This window comes from Sus scrofa, chromosome 13, assembly GCF_000003025.6.
Source record: "Sus scrofa isolate TJ Tabasco breed Duroc chromosome 13, Sscrofa11.1, whole genome shotgun sequence".
Lineage (NCBI taxonomy): Eukaryota > Metazoa > Chordata > Mammalia > Artiodactyla > Suidae > Sus > Sus scrofa.
The window spans coordinates 80,770,440-80,787,582 of record NC_010455.5 but is presented as its reverse complement, the minus strand read 5'-3'; positions in this window follow the sequence as shown (position 1 = coordinate 80,787,582).

Here is a 17,143-nt window from a genome sequence, read left to right as displayed (position 1 = left end):
CTTGCCATTTTCAGACTTGGTGTCAGGATCCAGAAAGGATGGCATGGAGAAGGGGAAGCTGACCCAGGCAAAAATTAAGGAAACCAACACGAGAGGAGAAATATAAATTCATCTTATTTTCTTCCATTCATGGTCCAACCAATAACATCTCTGCTTCCTTTTCATTTTCTAATGGGCAGGCTTACCTTACTGACTTACCTGCACTGTCCCCTGATATCTTTCTACTGTGTTTCTTTAAGACCAATCAGTTAATCCCCAAAATTTTACATGAAATGTCGAACACAAACCAAATGATAAGAAAGAAGGGGACATACAGATGATTGGAAAGCTCCCCACTCCATGCAGTAGATCACCGCAGAGAACACAGCAGAGAAAGACACCAGGGGGCAGGCCAGTGATGAAGAGGCCCAGCTTTACTAGGCTCCATTTCCTTCTCTACAAATGGGGGTAATAACAATGCCTATTGTGGAAAATCAAGTGCACTAATGGCCCATTTGTTCACGCCCCTCTGAATTCATTCCCTTTGGATATACTCTCCCATCCCAACACAGAGCTTGGCCATAGGACTTGCTTTGGCCAAGAGAACAGTAACACGAATGATTCTCCTTCCTCTCTTAGAGCCCTCACCCTGAATGAAAACAAGCCCAGGGTGACCTGCAGGAGAGTGGGAGACCACATGGAGTAGAGCTGAGCTGTCCAGCCTGTCAAGGCCACCCTAGGCTGGTTGGCACCAACTGACCACCTACTTCATAAGGTCATTACAAGATGTAAATGAGAAAATGTATGTGAAATATCTTGCCTGACACATAGTCCATGTCCAATAAATGTAAACATATCTCCCTTTTATCCCTACTTTTTTTTTATTTTCCCACTGTACAGCAAGGGGGTCAGGTTATCCTTAGATGTATACATTGCAATTACAGTTTTTTCCCCCACCCTTTCTTCTGTTGCAACATGAGTATCTAGACATAGTTCTCAATGCTATTCAGCAGGATCTCCTTGTAAATCTATTCTAGGTTGTGTCTGATAAGCCCAAGCTCCCGATCCCTCCCACTCCCTCCCCCTCCCATCAGGCAACCACAAGTCTCTTCTCCAAGTCCATGATTTTTTTTTCTGAGGAGATGTTCATTTGTGCTGGATATTAGATTCCAGTTATAAGTGATATCATATGGTATTTGTCTTTGTCTTTCTGGCTCATTTCACTCAGTATGAGAGTCTCTAGTTCCATCCATGTTGCTGCAAATGGCATGATGTCATCCTTTTTGATGGCTGAGTAGTATTCCATTGTGTATATATACCACCTCTTCCGAGTCCAATCATCTGTCGATGGACATTTGGATTGTTTCCATGTCCTGGCTATTGTGAATAGTGCTGCAATGAACATGCGGGTGCATGTGTCTCTTTTAAGTAGAGCTTTGTCCGGATAGATGCCCAAGAGTGGGATTGCGGGGTCATATGGAAGTTCTATGTATAGATTTCTAAGGTATCTCCAAACTGTTCTCCATAGTGGCTGTACCAGTTTACATTCCCACCAGCAGTGCAGGAGGGTATCCCTACTTCTCAAGACCCTAAAATGCCAGTCATAATCCTGATTTGTGTGGTTTTTGAGAGAAAGGCACCAACAACCTGGCTTAGAGGGGATGAAGGTGAGTAAGTTCAGCCTTGGAAAGACTCCGGCCCTAAGAGTCACAAATCCATGTCCTCTGTATGGAGCACTGCTGTGCTCTCTGCCTGGGCTAGGCTACTGCAGGTACAAAAAGTGGGTAAAGCAACCCAACAGTTAATGTGGTCCCATTCACTTGGTGCCAGTCTTCACGAAGGAGGTTTTGCATTCCATACTTTTTTTTTTCCAACCAGACTACTATCAAAGAAAGTTTGCATAACTTAGCTACATTCACCTAATTGTGCAGAATATGGCTTCATGACTACCTAATTCCAAAATTTCAGCTTTCTCCCACACATCATGGTTTTCAGGGACACATTCAGGATAAGTAAGCAACAAAAAGTAGTTTCGCAGACTCACAGACATAGAGAACTTACTTGTGGTTGCCAAGGGGGAATGGGGGTGGGGAAGGGATAGACTGGAATTTGGGGTTAGCAGATGCACACTATTATATATAAAATGGATTAACTACAAAGTCCCACTGTATGGCACAGGGAACTATATTCAATCTCCTGTGATAGACCATGATGGAAGAATACGAAAGAGAATATATATGTGTGTGTGTTTGTATGTGTATGTGTGTGTGTGTTTGTGTGAATTACTTTGCTGTACAGCAGAAATTAACACTACATTGTAAATCAACTATCTACTTCAATAAAATAAAAAGTAATTTCAAATAAGAAGAGGCAGCTTTGGGAATTCAGTTAAGAAATGTTTATGCACTATCACTTCTGAATAATGACCATTTAAACAGCCAACTGTCACCAAAGTAGTGATACAAATCTCTGAATTCGTTAAGGTTGCATCTTTTATTCTTGACTCATTCCTGGGGCATGTTTCTGTACATACTTTGCTTTAAAAAAAAATTGTAAACAGAAAGATGTAAGGTTTTGGTCACTTTAAACTTCACGGCCAGGGCCCCACCTGGTGATGCGGTAATGAGTCTCAGACAATTTATTTGGGTCAATAGTTTTTAATAAATAAATAACTCTCCTGTTTCAGAAAATAGAATCTAACAGGAACAGGCCTGACATAAACACAGCCATTCCCTCTCATTTTCACCAGGGTCATTAATGCCTTGCCCAATTAAGCACCAAACACAGCCCCTGAATAATTTAAACTGAATAAATGAAGAAAATAAATAAATTATACCAGCTTATGGAAACTTATTTTTAAAAAGGAAATTAAACTGCAGCTTTCTACATGACCCAAATTTAATTTAACTAAAAGTACTTAACTTTAAAAGAAAGGTCGAAAACCTGATTCTTAAAAAATTGGAGTCACTTATTGCTCCCCTCCCCCATCTTGGCAGGCAAAGCCTTCAGGACCCACAAGCCATTGGATAGGTTGCAGAATTTTCCACATCTCTCAGATGTTTTGGTGCTAGTGCAGCTGCTGCTGCTGCCAAAGGAGTTTTCTAAAGTTTAGGCATTTATCTTCAAGAGAAAGCAAGACAAGCTTGCTCACAACCAAATCCAGTTTGTGTTCGACATTGTTTAGATGTGAGCATTGTATGCTTGGCAAGACAGAAGCCCTGCCTGAAAACAAAGATGTCATTGATAATAGCAAGGAATTATTCTGGTACCCTGTCCTACACTTTCCTTGGACCTTTATACCCTGCGGTGATTAAAATAAAAATGCCATACAATTCTCCCATTGAGAGATGGAATCTATTTTTCTCTCCCTGAATCTGAGCAGCCTTGTGACTGCTTCTAGGGATAGAATTTGGCAGAAGCAATGCTTTGTGACCTCCCAGACCAGATCATGAAGGCAATGCAGCTTCTACCTCACTTATCAGGATGCTCACTTTTGGAGACTGGAGCCTCCATTGGCAAAGTCCAGCTGCCCTGAGGCCGCTGCCATGTTGTGAGGATCCCAGGCTCTGTGAGGGGGTCATGTGTAGGTGCATGGACAGCCCCAGCTGAGCCCAGCATTTGAGTCACCCCAGAACCTACAGGTAATTCCATTTCCTAGCTGCTGAGTCACCTCCAGCTATTTGGATCTTCCCAGCTAAGGCCTCAGACATCAGGGAACAGAGTCAAGCCATTCCTACCATGGCCTGCTGGAAAGCCTTAGCTACAGAATCCTGAGTGTAACAAAATGATTGTGAAACAGCACATAAAATATTGATATGCTTAAACGGATTTTGCCTCCTTAAATAGATGGTTGATTAATCAAACCTTGAGTTATTTTACTGAGACAGCTCTGTGATTAGGCAAGACCCACGTTTCTAGGACGACCCCAAGACCAAGAACCTTCAGTCAACAGAACTCATAGAAATGTTGCCACCAGAGGCATTTCCGCTGTGCCTCAGTGGGTTAATAACCACCAACTAGTATCCATGACGATTCGGGTTCGATCCCTGGTCTCATTCAGTGGGTTAAGGATCTGGCATTGCCACAAGCTGCAGCATACGTAGGTCGCAGATGCAGCTTGGATCCAGTGTTGCTGTGACTGTGGTTCGGCCTACAGATGCAGCTCTGATTCAACCTAGGCTGGTAACTTCTATATGCCTCAGGTGCAGCCCTACAAAGAAAAAAAAAAAAGGAAAGATAAATAAATGTTGCCACCAGAGACCTTACAAAGCACGAAGTCCTTCACTAAGGGAAATCTGGCATCCAGGTTGTATAGACTAATTTAAGACTAGACAAACAACTTCCAAGTTTGAAAGTCCCCTAACCCCTTAAATTTCACCTGAACCTTGTGAAAAGAGCTTTGTCTTTTGTCTCATTGCTGGTCAGCCTCTCAACAAAGCTCTTTCTTTTCTCAAAAGCTGGTACCATAACATCAGCTTCTATGCATGTTAGGCAGTAAGCCTTTGCTGGATCACAACTGTTTATGCCACTAAGTCTTGGTGTAATTTCTAATGCATCAAGAATAACTGTAACATAATTATTACTCTAACTTGTTCCTTCCAATGAAGACTGGGAAAAAAAGAAATATGGTGAGGTCAGTCATGCGTAATGTTGTTAGTCCATTCTGTGGCTCAAATGTTGAGACCTATAGAGACTAAGGAAAGGAACCAGTGGGGCTTAATGGAAAGAGAATAATTTTTAGAATCAGAGAAACCTAGGTTCTAACTCAAGCTCTACCATTTTCTAACTATATAACTCAAAAAGCCGCTTATTTTGTTTGAACGTTAGTTTCTTTATCTACAAATTGGGACACAGTATGTAACTTAATGTAATGAGGTTGTTTTAGGGTTAAATGAATTGTAAAGAGGTGAATCCTTTCCCTGCCAAACGGAAGTGATACAGTAAGTAAAGTCAATGAGAGTGATAGTGGATACTCCCCCAGGGCCATGCCTGCTGATGGTGGCCTTTTTCTTGACTCTTAGTCCAGCATTTTTTGTTTTCTATGCAGGAATAATGTGGACACACTTGAATCCTCATGGGACCACTCCAGCTCCAGCCCTACCAGCTGCTCTGCCAACACTGCCACAAGAAGTACAGCCCTGGAGTTCCCGTCATGGCGCAGCAGAAACGAATCTGACTAGGAACCATGAGGTTGCGGATTCGATTCCTGGCCTCGCTCAGTGGGTTAAGGATCCGGTGTTGCCGTGAGCTGTGGTGTAGGTCACAGATGCAGCTCGGATCTGGCATTGCTGTGGCTCTGGCGTAGGCTGGTAGCTGCAGCTCTGATTAGACCATTAGCCTGGGAATCTCCACATGCCACTGGTGCAGCCCTAAAAAAAAGGAGAAAAAAAAAAAAAAAGAAGTACCATCACACATGCCCTGCCAGAGCAGCTCATGTGTGCCATGAGCATCTAAATCTGCTCTGTCATTCAGGACTTTGTTCCACCAAGGGGGATGAGAAGGAACCTGCCATTTATCAAGCACCTACTGCAAGCAAGACATTATACACATTGCCTCATTTGCTCCTCCAACTCTGGAAGGTGACTTACTATTCCCATTAGACACCAAGGGGAACTAAGGCTCAAAGAGATTAACTTACACTGTGTGTTAGGGTTCTCCAGACATCAGAACCAATCAGATAGATAGATACAGATATATATATATATATACATCTATGGTGTCTATCTATATATATCCAACTTTATATGTAGATATATAGATATACAGAGAGAGAAATAGATATGACTACCCATATCTATTTCTATCTCTACATCAAATATAGATGACAGATAAATGTAGATATATATATATATGTGTGTGTGTATCTACATATATAGTCAGCTCTATATATAGATATACAGAGAGAGAAATAGATATGATTACCCATATCTATTTCTATATCAGTGATAGATGATAGATAGATAGATAGATAGACAGACAGACAGACAGACAGATAGATAGATAATAAGCTGATAAGTTCCAGAATCTGGATCCCGGACATCCAGGAAGCCAGTGGTGTAGCCCCAAATTCCAAGGCCTGAGAACCAGGAGAACTGATGGTGTAGTTCCATCCCAAAGGCTGGCAGCTTAGAGACCCAAGAAGAGCTGATAGTTCAATTTGAGTACAAAGGCAGAAGAAAGCCAGCGTTCCAATTCAAAGGCAGTCATGTGGGAGGAATTCTCTCTTACTCTAGGAGGGTCAGCCTTTTTGTTCCATGCAGGCCTTCAACCGGTTGGATGAGGGCCACCCACATTAAGGAGGGCAACCTTCTTTACTCCGCCTGGGGATACAATTGTTAATCACGCCCAGTAACATCCTTACAAGAATACCCAGGATAATGTTTGATCAAATGTCTGGGCATCCTGTGGTCCAGTCATGTTGACACATAAAATTCACCTTCACGCACATCTATAAATGAGGGAGCTGGGATTTGAACTGAGGTCTGCCTGCCACTGAAGTCATGTTTTTCCAGCTGAGAATGAGGCAATGTGACCGGCCTCCATTGTGACTGTAGATAGGTGCAGGGTTTGGAGAGAGACCAGGAGGGCTGCCCTGAGTCACGCTGCCTGTAATCCCAGCACAAGTTCCTCACAACAGCCTTTGCACAATTTCTAGGATGCAGCCTGTCACCCTGCTGTCAAAGTCACTACTGGAAGCTCTTCCAGGATATGCTTCTTCCTCCTCTCTTTCTCTAGAGTCCCATGCCCTAAGCCGTCCTCTGCCCCCATCCTCTCCTGCATGGTCTTATACAACCAGCTGCCTGTCCATCAATATGCATTTTCCCCCTCCTCCACTGCTGAGAAAAGCTTCAGGGCTCCCATGACCTAGAGCTGAAAGTCAAAGTTCCTTCACCAGGATTCAAGGCCCTCACCAGTCTGGTCTCCACTTCCATTGATAACCTGACCTCCTGTGACTCCATTCCATGTACACTATGCGCCAGGCTCCTACCTTCACTGTCTGTCCACAGGCACCATGACAACCCTGCTTCTGCACCTTTATTCACACGGTATCTTCAACTGTTATGGGTTGAATTGCACTCCCCCCACCCCAATTCGTATGCTGAAGTCCCACCCCATCACCTCAAAATATGATTATATTCAGAGACAGGGTCTTTTTTTTTTTTTTTTTTTTTTTTTTTTTTTAAGGCCACAACTACAGCATATGGATGTTCCCAGGCTAGGGGTTGAATCAGAGCTGCAGCTGCCGGCCTACACCACAGCCAAAGCAACACCAGATCCGAGCTGAATCTGCAACCTATGCTGCAGCTTAGCTTGCGGCAGTGCCAGATCCATAACCCACTAAGAGAGGCCAGGGATCGGTCCTGCAACCTCATGGATACTAGTCGGGTTCTTAACCCCCCGAAGCACAACGGGAGCTCCAGAGATAGGGTCTTTAAGGAGGTAATTAAGTTAAAACAAGGTCATCAGAATGGGTCCTGCCTAACTCAGTATGACTGGTGTCCTAAGCAAAGGAAATGTGGGGACACGCATGGAAGACCATGCGAAGACATAGGGACAAGCCAAGGAGAGAGGCCCAGAAGAAATCAACCCTGCCAACATCTTGATCTCAGACTTCTAGCCCCAAGTATTATGAGAAAATTTATTCCTATTACTATTATTATTATTATTATTTTGCTTTTTAAGACCGCATCTGCAGCATATGGAAGTTCCTGGGCTAGGGGTCAAATCAGAGCTAGAGCTGCCAGCCTACACCAAAGCTCACGGCAACGCTGGACCATTAACCCACTGAGCGAGGCCAGGGATCAAACCCTCATCCTTATGGATACTAGTCAGATTTGATTCCATTGAGCCACAAAGGGAACTCCCAAGAAAAAATTAATTATTTAAGCCATTCAGTCTGTGTTGTTTTTTCATGGAAGTCCTAGCAAACTAACACATTACCTACGGTCTCTCCCTCTTCCTCCACTAACCACTCAGTCCTATCTTGATTAGATGTCTCGTCCTAACTCACCAGCACCTATTCATCTCAAAATCCTCCAGAAGCTTCTCATCACACTTAAAATTAAAAAAAAATTTTTTTTAGTCTAAGTCACAAAGCCCTACTGATGTGCTCCTGCTTGCCTCTCAGACTCGCCTCTCCTGGTCCACTGGCCTTTGGCCCTTTGAACATACCAAGCTGCTCTCTGCCTTAGGGTTGAACCACTTCCTGAAGCTGTGCTTCCCTCTTACCTCATCTTCAATGTCATCTCTCCAGTTACTGTCTGGTGAGTTACTGTCTCACATTTCCTCTTTTCATTCTCCGCAATCGCTCATTGCCGATATTTACTTGCTCATTTTTTCTTACCTCCTCCCAACAGAGTACAGGCTTCAGGAGAGGAGAGATTCATGTAAGCAGGCTCGTGGGCACCAGGCAGTTACTTGTTGAATGAAGGAACAAATGGTTTGCTTTCTCTGAACAGAGCGCTTTTCTCTGTATCTCTCTTTCCTTTTTGACTGTTTCACCAAACATTGTATTACAAAACCATACAAAACCCACTCTTCTTAGAAAAAGGGAGAACTTATATTTTCATGTAGCATCATGCTGGCATTTTTTTTTTTTTTTTTTTTTTTTTTTTTGCTTTTCAGGGCTGCACCTGCGACATACAGAAGTTTCCAGGCTAGGGGTTGAATCAGAGGTACAGCTGCTGGCCCACACCACAGCCAGAGCAATGCAGGATCTGAGCCACGTCTGCAACCTATACCACAGCTCACGGCAACATCAGATCTTTAACCCACTGAGCAAGGCCAGGGATCAAATCCGCAACCTCATGATCACTAGTCGGATTCTTTGCTGCTGCACCACAATAGGAACTCCCCAGGCTGGAAAATCTTTTAAAATGCTTACTGTGGGGATGATGGTAAAGAGTAAGAGATGGTTTTGATGAGTGGGTGATGAAAGTATTGTTTTCATTTTATACACAGGATCCTGGCAGCAGAGAGAGGTTAAATCATTGGCTTAAAGTCACACAGCCTGGGCAAGAGTCTAGCTCTCGATTCCTGATTTGGAGCTTCCTCTAGACCATGTCCAGGTACATAGGGGGGTTAATAAGTGTACAAACACCAATGCTTAAAATGCCTGGAGCTGACCAGACTAGGGGCCAGGAATTGCCTGCCACACCAACAGCCCCATGGAGAGGTTCCTGTGAGACAGAGTGAAAGGGTAATAAACATGTCTTTGCTTTTCCAGTTCAGAGAAAGAGGCTACCCGTGCCCGCTCTTTCTCTTTCACAGCCCTCCTGGCTTCCCAGACTGCTCCAAGGAAATCATTTCACCCAAGTCATTTTAAAGTTTTATGTCTTTCATATTTCTCAATATTTAAGAAATCTTTTTCCGGGTTGGCATGGTAAGGTGTAGTGAATCATGTGTCCAAAGGGGACAGGATATATTACAGCACCTTCATGTGATGCTCTACAACATCCGGGAATGTCAAAAAGCAGTGTCGTGTGGTGGCACATGATAAATGGTATATACTGCCCAGCGGAGGAATTGAAGGACATTAAAAACCTGATTCCTTCCCTAAATGGCAAAGTGTAGCTCCCTCCCTGCTTTCGCCCATAAGCAACTGAATATTGGAAGCTGACTTTATCGTAAAACATCTCAAGCTATTTTTTGGATTTAGAGTTTAGGGATGAATACTCTTAAATCAGACTACTAAAATCCAAAGTAAATTCATTTTCCTAAAATTGGTCTAAAGGTTGATTTAATACTGCCGCTTACCTAGGAGAGGGAGAGGGAGGGCGGGGGAGAGGGGAGGAGAGAGACAGGGTTTTTCAAAGAGCAAGTGGGCAAACAATGAAAAAGGATTTTGAAGATTTATGTAATGCAATTCATATACACGAACATGATACTTTGTACTTTACAAACAGAGATTAGGGTTTCTTTTAAACTTTTACAGAAACTGATCAGATGCCTGTTTCTTCAAAGTGCTTAAAACATCCCTGTAATTAATAGATTCCTTAAATAGCTGAGCTGTTGTTGAGGAGTGAATATGAAACAAAGACACTTTCAGGCACCCAGTGTTAGTTCACAAAGAGGTCCTCACGGAAGGAAACTCTAAGATGAAAGAAGGAATAGTGAACAATAAAAACCGCATAGATAGATCTATACAAGATGTAGGCACTAAGCAATAAAAAAAAATAATAATGAGTACTTTGAGAGTGGCATGCAAACAAAACAGGAGCAACAGACTAGGCAAAAATGGCACGAAAACTAGAATGGAAAGATCAGAGCTTACATATTCTTTCCTCACAAGTATGCTTGTTAAAACGTTAAGGGTAAGCAGTTAAAGACCAAATAATTAAGGGAAAAAGGGGAGAGAAGAAAACATGATCAATGCAATAAATGAGAGGAAAAGAATTTTAAAAATAAGCATAGAAAGGCAGATTTATTAGAACCAAATAAATTGATATGACAAATCCACATACCATCACTAAACATGAAATAAACTTACCTATTAATAGAGATTCGAAATTAGGTATTTTAAGAATGCCACCATAAGCTGCTTAAAGTGAAACACCTAAAAGAAGTTAAAAATTAGAGTGTGTGTATTTATAGTTAAATGCATGTATTAAAAAGTATTACTGAGGAAAACATGATGGAGGTTTCTCAAAAAACTAAAAACAGAACTACCATATGACCCAGGAATTCCACTCCTGGGTATATATCTGAAAGAAACAAAAACACTAATTCAAAAAGATACATGCACCCCAATGTTCATGGCAGCATGATTTACAATTGCCAAGACATGAAAGCAATCAATGAATGAGTGGATAAAGAAGATATGATACACACACACACAGAGACACATATATTCAATGGAATACCACTCAGTCATTAAAAAAAAAAAAAGAATGAAGTTTTGCCATTTGCAACAACATGGATAGACCTTGAGGGCATTATGCTAAGTGAAATAAGTCAGATAAAGATGCTTTATGATATCACTTACATGTGGAATCTAAAACATTACAAGAAACTATTCTTAATTATGTTTATCTTCACATTGTACAAAGCTTTTGCCTCTAAAAAATACAAGAAACTAGTGAATAAAACAAAAAAAGGAGCAGACTCACAGATATAGAGAATACATTAGTGGTTACCAGTGGGGAAAGGAATGGGGAAGGGGATGATATAGGAGTAGGGGGAAAAAAGAGGGTTATTATGGAATTATATGAGGTCATGCATGTGAAACTTTTGAAAATTGTAAAGCACTTTAGAATTTAAAGAATTTTTCATTCAATTTTTTAAAAGTATTTCTAAAAATAAATGAGGGTCACTACATAAAGATAAAATGTTAAATCTGTCAGGAAGATATAAAACTTTTTTTTTTTTTTTTGTCTTTTTGCCTTTTCTAGGGCCATTTCCATGGCATATGGAGATTCCCAGGCTAGGGGTCCAATGCGGGATCCGAGCCGCCTTTGCAACCTACACCACAGCTCATGTCAACACCGGATTTTTTTTTTTTTTTTTTTTTTTTTTGTCTTTTTGCCATTTCTTGGGCCGCTCCCGCGGCATATGGAGGTTCCCAGGCTAGGGGTCGAATCGGAGCTGTAGCCACCAGCCTACGCCAGAGCCACAGCAACGCAGGATCCGAGCCGCGTCTGCGACCTACACCACAGCTCACGGCAACACCGGAACCTTGACCCACTGAGCAAGGGCAGGGATCGAACCTGCAACCTCATGGTTCCTAGTCGGATTCGTTAACCACTGCGCCACGACGGGAACTCCAGGAAGATATAATACTTCTAATTGTCCATGCACTTAATAACATAATCTCAAAATACATAAAGTAAAAATTTACAGAATTACAAGAAGATTCATGAATTCACAATCATAATAAAAGATGCTAATGTACTTCATCTTGTAATTTGTTGGTCAAACCTGTAAAATTTAGTCAGAATAGAGAAAATGTGAACAATGCTATCAGAGATTTGGCTCTAAAGGATAAATATAAACTCAGCAATGAACAATTAAAGAATACAATTTAATTTTCAAGCACAGACTGGACACTCTCAAAGCATCAACAAATACCAAGACATCTATTATCATATAGACCATATTTTTATTACTATTATACTACAATACAATTAACAGAAATGTTTTTAAATGCTCACGTACTTGGAAGTCAAGGTGAAAAACTTCTAAATGGTTAATGGCTCAAAGAGAAAGTGAAATTTTAACATTAGAAATTGAAAAATAGTGAAAACATTACATATTAACAGTGAATGAAGTGAACATGGTATTTAGAAAGAATAGGCCTTAATGCTTATCTTGGAAAAGAAGAAAATCTGAAGATTCTTCAGTTGAGTATCCAATACAAAAAGTTAGAAAATGGACAACAGTACTTAGTATTGTGTGAAGCAACAGACAGAGAAATGGAATAGCAGAGAGAGCCTAGAAATAGATCAACACATATATAAACACATGTGCTTAGAGGTCAGTGGGGAAAAGGATGGACTCTTCAATCAGTGGCTATTAAAGAATTCCAGTTGAAACAAAGGTTTCATCTGATAAATGAAAAATATTCTCTCTCTCTCTTTTTTTTTTTAAGGCTGCACCCACAGCATACAGAAGTTCCCAGGCTAGGGGTCGAATCAGAGCTGCATCTGCAGGCCTACACCACAGCCACAGCAATGCAGGATCTGAGCCGCATCTGTGACCTACACCACAGCTTGCAGCAATGCCAGATCCTCAATCCACTGAGCAAGGCCAGGGATTGAACCCGCATCCTCACAGATACTATTTGGGCTCTTAACCTGCTGAGCCACAATGGAAACACCAAAATTAGAAATTTTAAAAGAAATTTTAGAATATTTTTACAGCTTAAAAGTAGGGAAGAATTTCTTAAGCACAAAACAAAAAGCATAGATCATAAATAAAACCACTGATATAAAAGCACTGAAATTGAGATCTTCTGTTCATTAAAAGACACCACAAATAAAATGAAACGTGGAACCATGAGGTGAAAATTGATATTTGCAATCTTTATAACTAACAAAGGGTTGGTATCATAATATACGAAGAATTTCTACAAATCAATATGAATAAACTAAGCAATTAAGAAACTAGAGGAAATTTATAAACTGTCAATTTGTAGAAAAATAAATCTGAAAGGCTATAAACACTTTAAAAGATGCTCTATATCACAGGTCACCAGGGAAATAGAAAGCATAAATGATAAAATAATATTGTCTGAATGTTTGTGTCCCCCCAAAATTAGTGTTGAAACCTAACCCCTAAGTTGTTGGCTTTAGGAATTGGAGTCTCTGGGAGGTGGTTAGATTATCAGGTGATTATGGAGTTCCCTGAGACTCAGCAGAAATGAATCTGGCTAGCATCCATGAGGATGCAGTTCGATCCTTGGCCTTGCTCAGTGGGTTAAGGATTCAGCATTGCCATGAGCTGTGGTGTAGGTCACAGATGCGGCTTGGATCTCATTGCTGTGGCTGTGGTGTAGGCCAGCAGCCACACTCCGATTCGACCCCTAGCCTAGGAACCTCCATATGCTGTGGGCGCAGTCCTAAAAAGACAGAAAAAGGAAGAAAGGAAGGAAGGAAGGAAGGAAGCTTATTACGTGATTAGGCTCTGCCCTCACGATTGGGATTAGTGCCCTTAGAAAAGAGTCTCCACAGAGACCTCTTACCCTTTTAGCCATGTTGAGGTTACAATAAGATGGACACCAGCAGAAGGCCCTCGCACAATCAAGCTGGACCCTGATCTTGGACTTCCAGCCTCCAAATCTGGGAGAAATGAATTCCTGTTGTTCAGATGCTCCCCAGATTGTAATATTTTGTTAAAGCACCCCGACCAAACTAAGTACACCACAGCACACTTATCAAATTAGAAAACTTATTAAAGTCTAATAAAACCACCCATTTGTAAGGAAAAGCAATGGTCATGTCCATACACTCACTGAGAGTGGGAATATCACTGATGCATGCAGGTCAGAAAGCACTGGCAGAATCTAGTAAAACTAAGCATGCACCCATTCACTATGATCCAGGTTAGTTTCCTGGGGCAATAGTAACAAAGAACCCCAAGCTGACTGGCTTAAGAAAACAAATTTATTCTCTCACAATTCTGGAGGCTAGAATGTGAAAGCAAGATGTCAGCCTGCTTGCTCTCTCAAACACCTTCAGGGTCGAACCTTCCTCGACTCTTCTGGTGTCTGGTAGCCCTGTCCCTTGCCTGTGGCAGCATCACTCTCCCTCTGTCCTCACATGGCATCCTCCTTGTGCCCTGGCATATCCACATAACTGTCTTATTACAAGGACACCAGTTGACTGGTTTCGGAGCTCACCCTGCTCCAGTATGACTTCATCTTTGCTGAACTAATTACATCTGCAAGGACTCTCAAATCAGGTCATATTCTGAGTACTAGGAGTAAAAAGGGACTTTTGTGGGGGGAGGGATAAAATTCTACCTAGAACACCTAGCCATCACTATTAGTTACATATTTTAAAAATATACAGATGCACATGAAGGCATGCATATATACGTGTGTGTGTGTGTGTGTGTATAATTCACTGCAGCATTCTTCATAGCTTTGAAAACAAAAATAGAAATATCCTTCAACAGAACATGTGTTCATCAGCTATGATCTATTCATGCAATGGAATATTAAATAGCAGTTAAAATAAGTTAAGTGAACTCATATCAGATGGGAAAACCAAATACATGATGAGAATAAAATACAAATGGGAAGTTTGCATTTTGAACAACATGATAAATTAGATATTAAAATAAGAGACAAAAACAAGGAAAGTTTTAAATACATTGCTGAGCTGACACAAAAAGAAGGATTCCGCAAAATGAAAAATTAAGTGAAACCCCAAACCCTGGGAAGTATGTGAGCAACAAAGCTGGCTCCACCCTGGGTGATTTTGCCAGCCCTGTAGATCTTGATTCTCACGTTTAACATCTGCCTGGCCCGTGATGCTCAGAACTCAAATCTACCTTCCACTTTAAGAGGCTGCACCTTTATTATGAGAGTGAGAAATAAACCTCACTACACAGAAAGGGACAACAAGGACACTTGTCTAAGGCTTAGCCCTGAGTAAGTGAAAAAACATCTCTCCTGAGAATCCATAGATATAAATCAGCCCTTTCATGTGTGTGTGGTTTTAAAAAAATATTATCTGTGCATTCCAAAACAAACAAGCAGAAAATTAAAATTAAAGTCCCAAGGTGGTAGCACCTATAGGTGACAGAAACAAATGTAAAAGAAATTTTTTTAGGAAAAAATTCCTGCGTAGCCCTCAAAAAATTACCACAGGTAAAACCTGGAGTAAAACAAATAGTAGAAATTCAAAAACTACAAGCACATATATGATTACAAACAGCAGAAACAGACACACAAAAACACTGGATGTTGGAATTTAGAGACATAAAAATATAAATCAGTATGTTTAATAAACCTAAAGAAATAAAAGCTTGAATAGATCAACAGAAGAGAAGCAACCATTAACAAATAACCTAGCAGATTTTGGAAAGAACAAAACACAGTTTTAGAAATAAAAATATATAATTACTGAGGTAACCAACAAAACAGACAAATTAATCAACAAATTATATGTATCTGAATAGATAAATTCGGAACTGCAAAATAGATCCAAATAATTAGTCAAAATTCAGGCCAGAGAGATTATGCATTTAAAAAATATAAAAGAAAGGTCAAAAGACATGAGAGGTAAGTGGAGAATTCCTTATAATTGGTACTGCAGAAGAGGCCAAGAGAGAAAAAGGGAAGGGACAATATAAAAATCGTTTCTGAGGAGTTCTGCTGTGGCTGAGCAGTAACAAACCTGATTAGTATCTACAAGGACAAGGGTTCAATCCCTGGCCTCGCTCAGTGGGTTAAGTATCCAGCGTTGCCATGAGCTGTGGTGTAGGTCACAGATGCTTGGATCTGGCATTGCTATAGGTGTGGCTGTGGCCTAGGATGGCAACTGCAGTTCTAATTCAACCCCTAGCCTGGGACCTTCCATATGCTGCAGGTATAGCCCTAAAAAGACAAAAAATAAAAATAAAAAAGTTTCTGAAAACATTCTACAATTGTTGAGAGTCACTGAGTCTCCAGTTCAGAAATTCTTATAAATTCAAAAAATGGTAAATACTTTTTAAAAATCCACACCAAAATACATCAAAGTGAAACCTGAGAACACTACAAAGAGAGATTACCTACAAACAAAGAGTGATTTGATGCTGGCTTTTCTGTAGCAACAGTGGGAGCCAGGACACAAAATGCAGAAAGAAAAGTCCTGTTGAAATACTGTAAAGAATGAAAATAAAATAATGCCCTTTTTCAGAACCAAAAGAGAGGGAAGTTATCATCAAAAATTACTCTCTTTAGCATAAATTACATGAGAATAGGGAAATAATTCCAGATGGAAACTCTGAGTTACAAACAAGAAATGGTGGGGTAGGCAGAATAATGCCACCAGTGATGTCCACATGCTAAGCCTTGGAATCTATGAATATATGATATCATATGGCAAAGGAGAATTAAGGTAGCAGATGGAATTAAGGCTGCCAATCAGCTGATCTTAAAATAGGGAGATAAGGAGTTTCTATCATGGCTCAGCGGTTAACAAACCCAACTAGCATCCATGAGGACAAGGGTTCCATCCCTAGCCTTCTTCAGTGGGTTAAGGATCCAGTGTTGCCATGAGCTGTGGTGTAGGTTGCAGACACGGCTCGGATCCCCCGTTGCTGTGGCTCTGGTGTAGGCTGGCAGCTATAGCTCCGATTTGACTTCTAGCCTGGGAACCTCCATATGCCAAGGGTGCGGCCCTAAAAAGACAAAAAGACGAAAAAAAAAGGGGGGGGGAGATGACCCTGGGTTATTTGAGTAGGCCCAGTGTAAGTAATCACAAGGGTCCTTAAATGCAGAAGAGCAAGGCAGAAGAGGAGGCCAGAGAAATGACAGCATGAGAAAGACTGGGTCCAACATGCTGACATTGAATATGAGAGGAAGAGAGCCACCAGCCAAGGAATGAGGGCATCTTTTAAAGGCTGGAAAGGGCAAGGAAATGAATTCTCTTCTCCCTCAAACTTCCAGATAGGAATGCAGCTCTGCCAACACCTTGATGTGGGTCCAATGAGACCTATTTTGGATTTATGAACCACA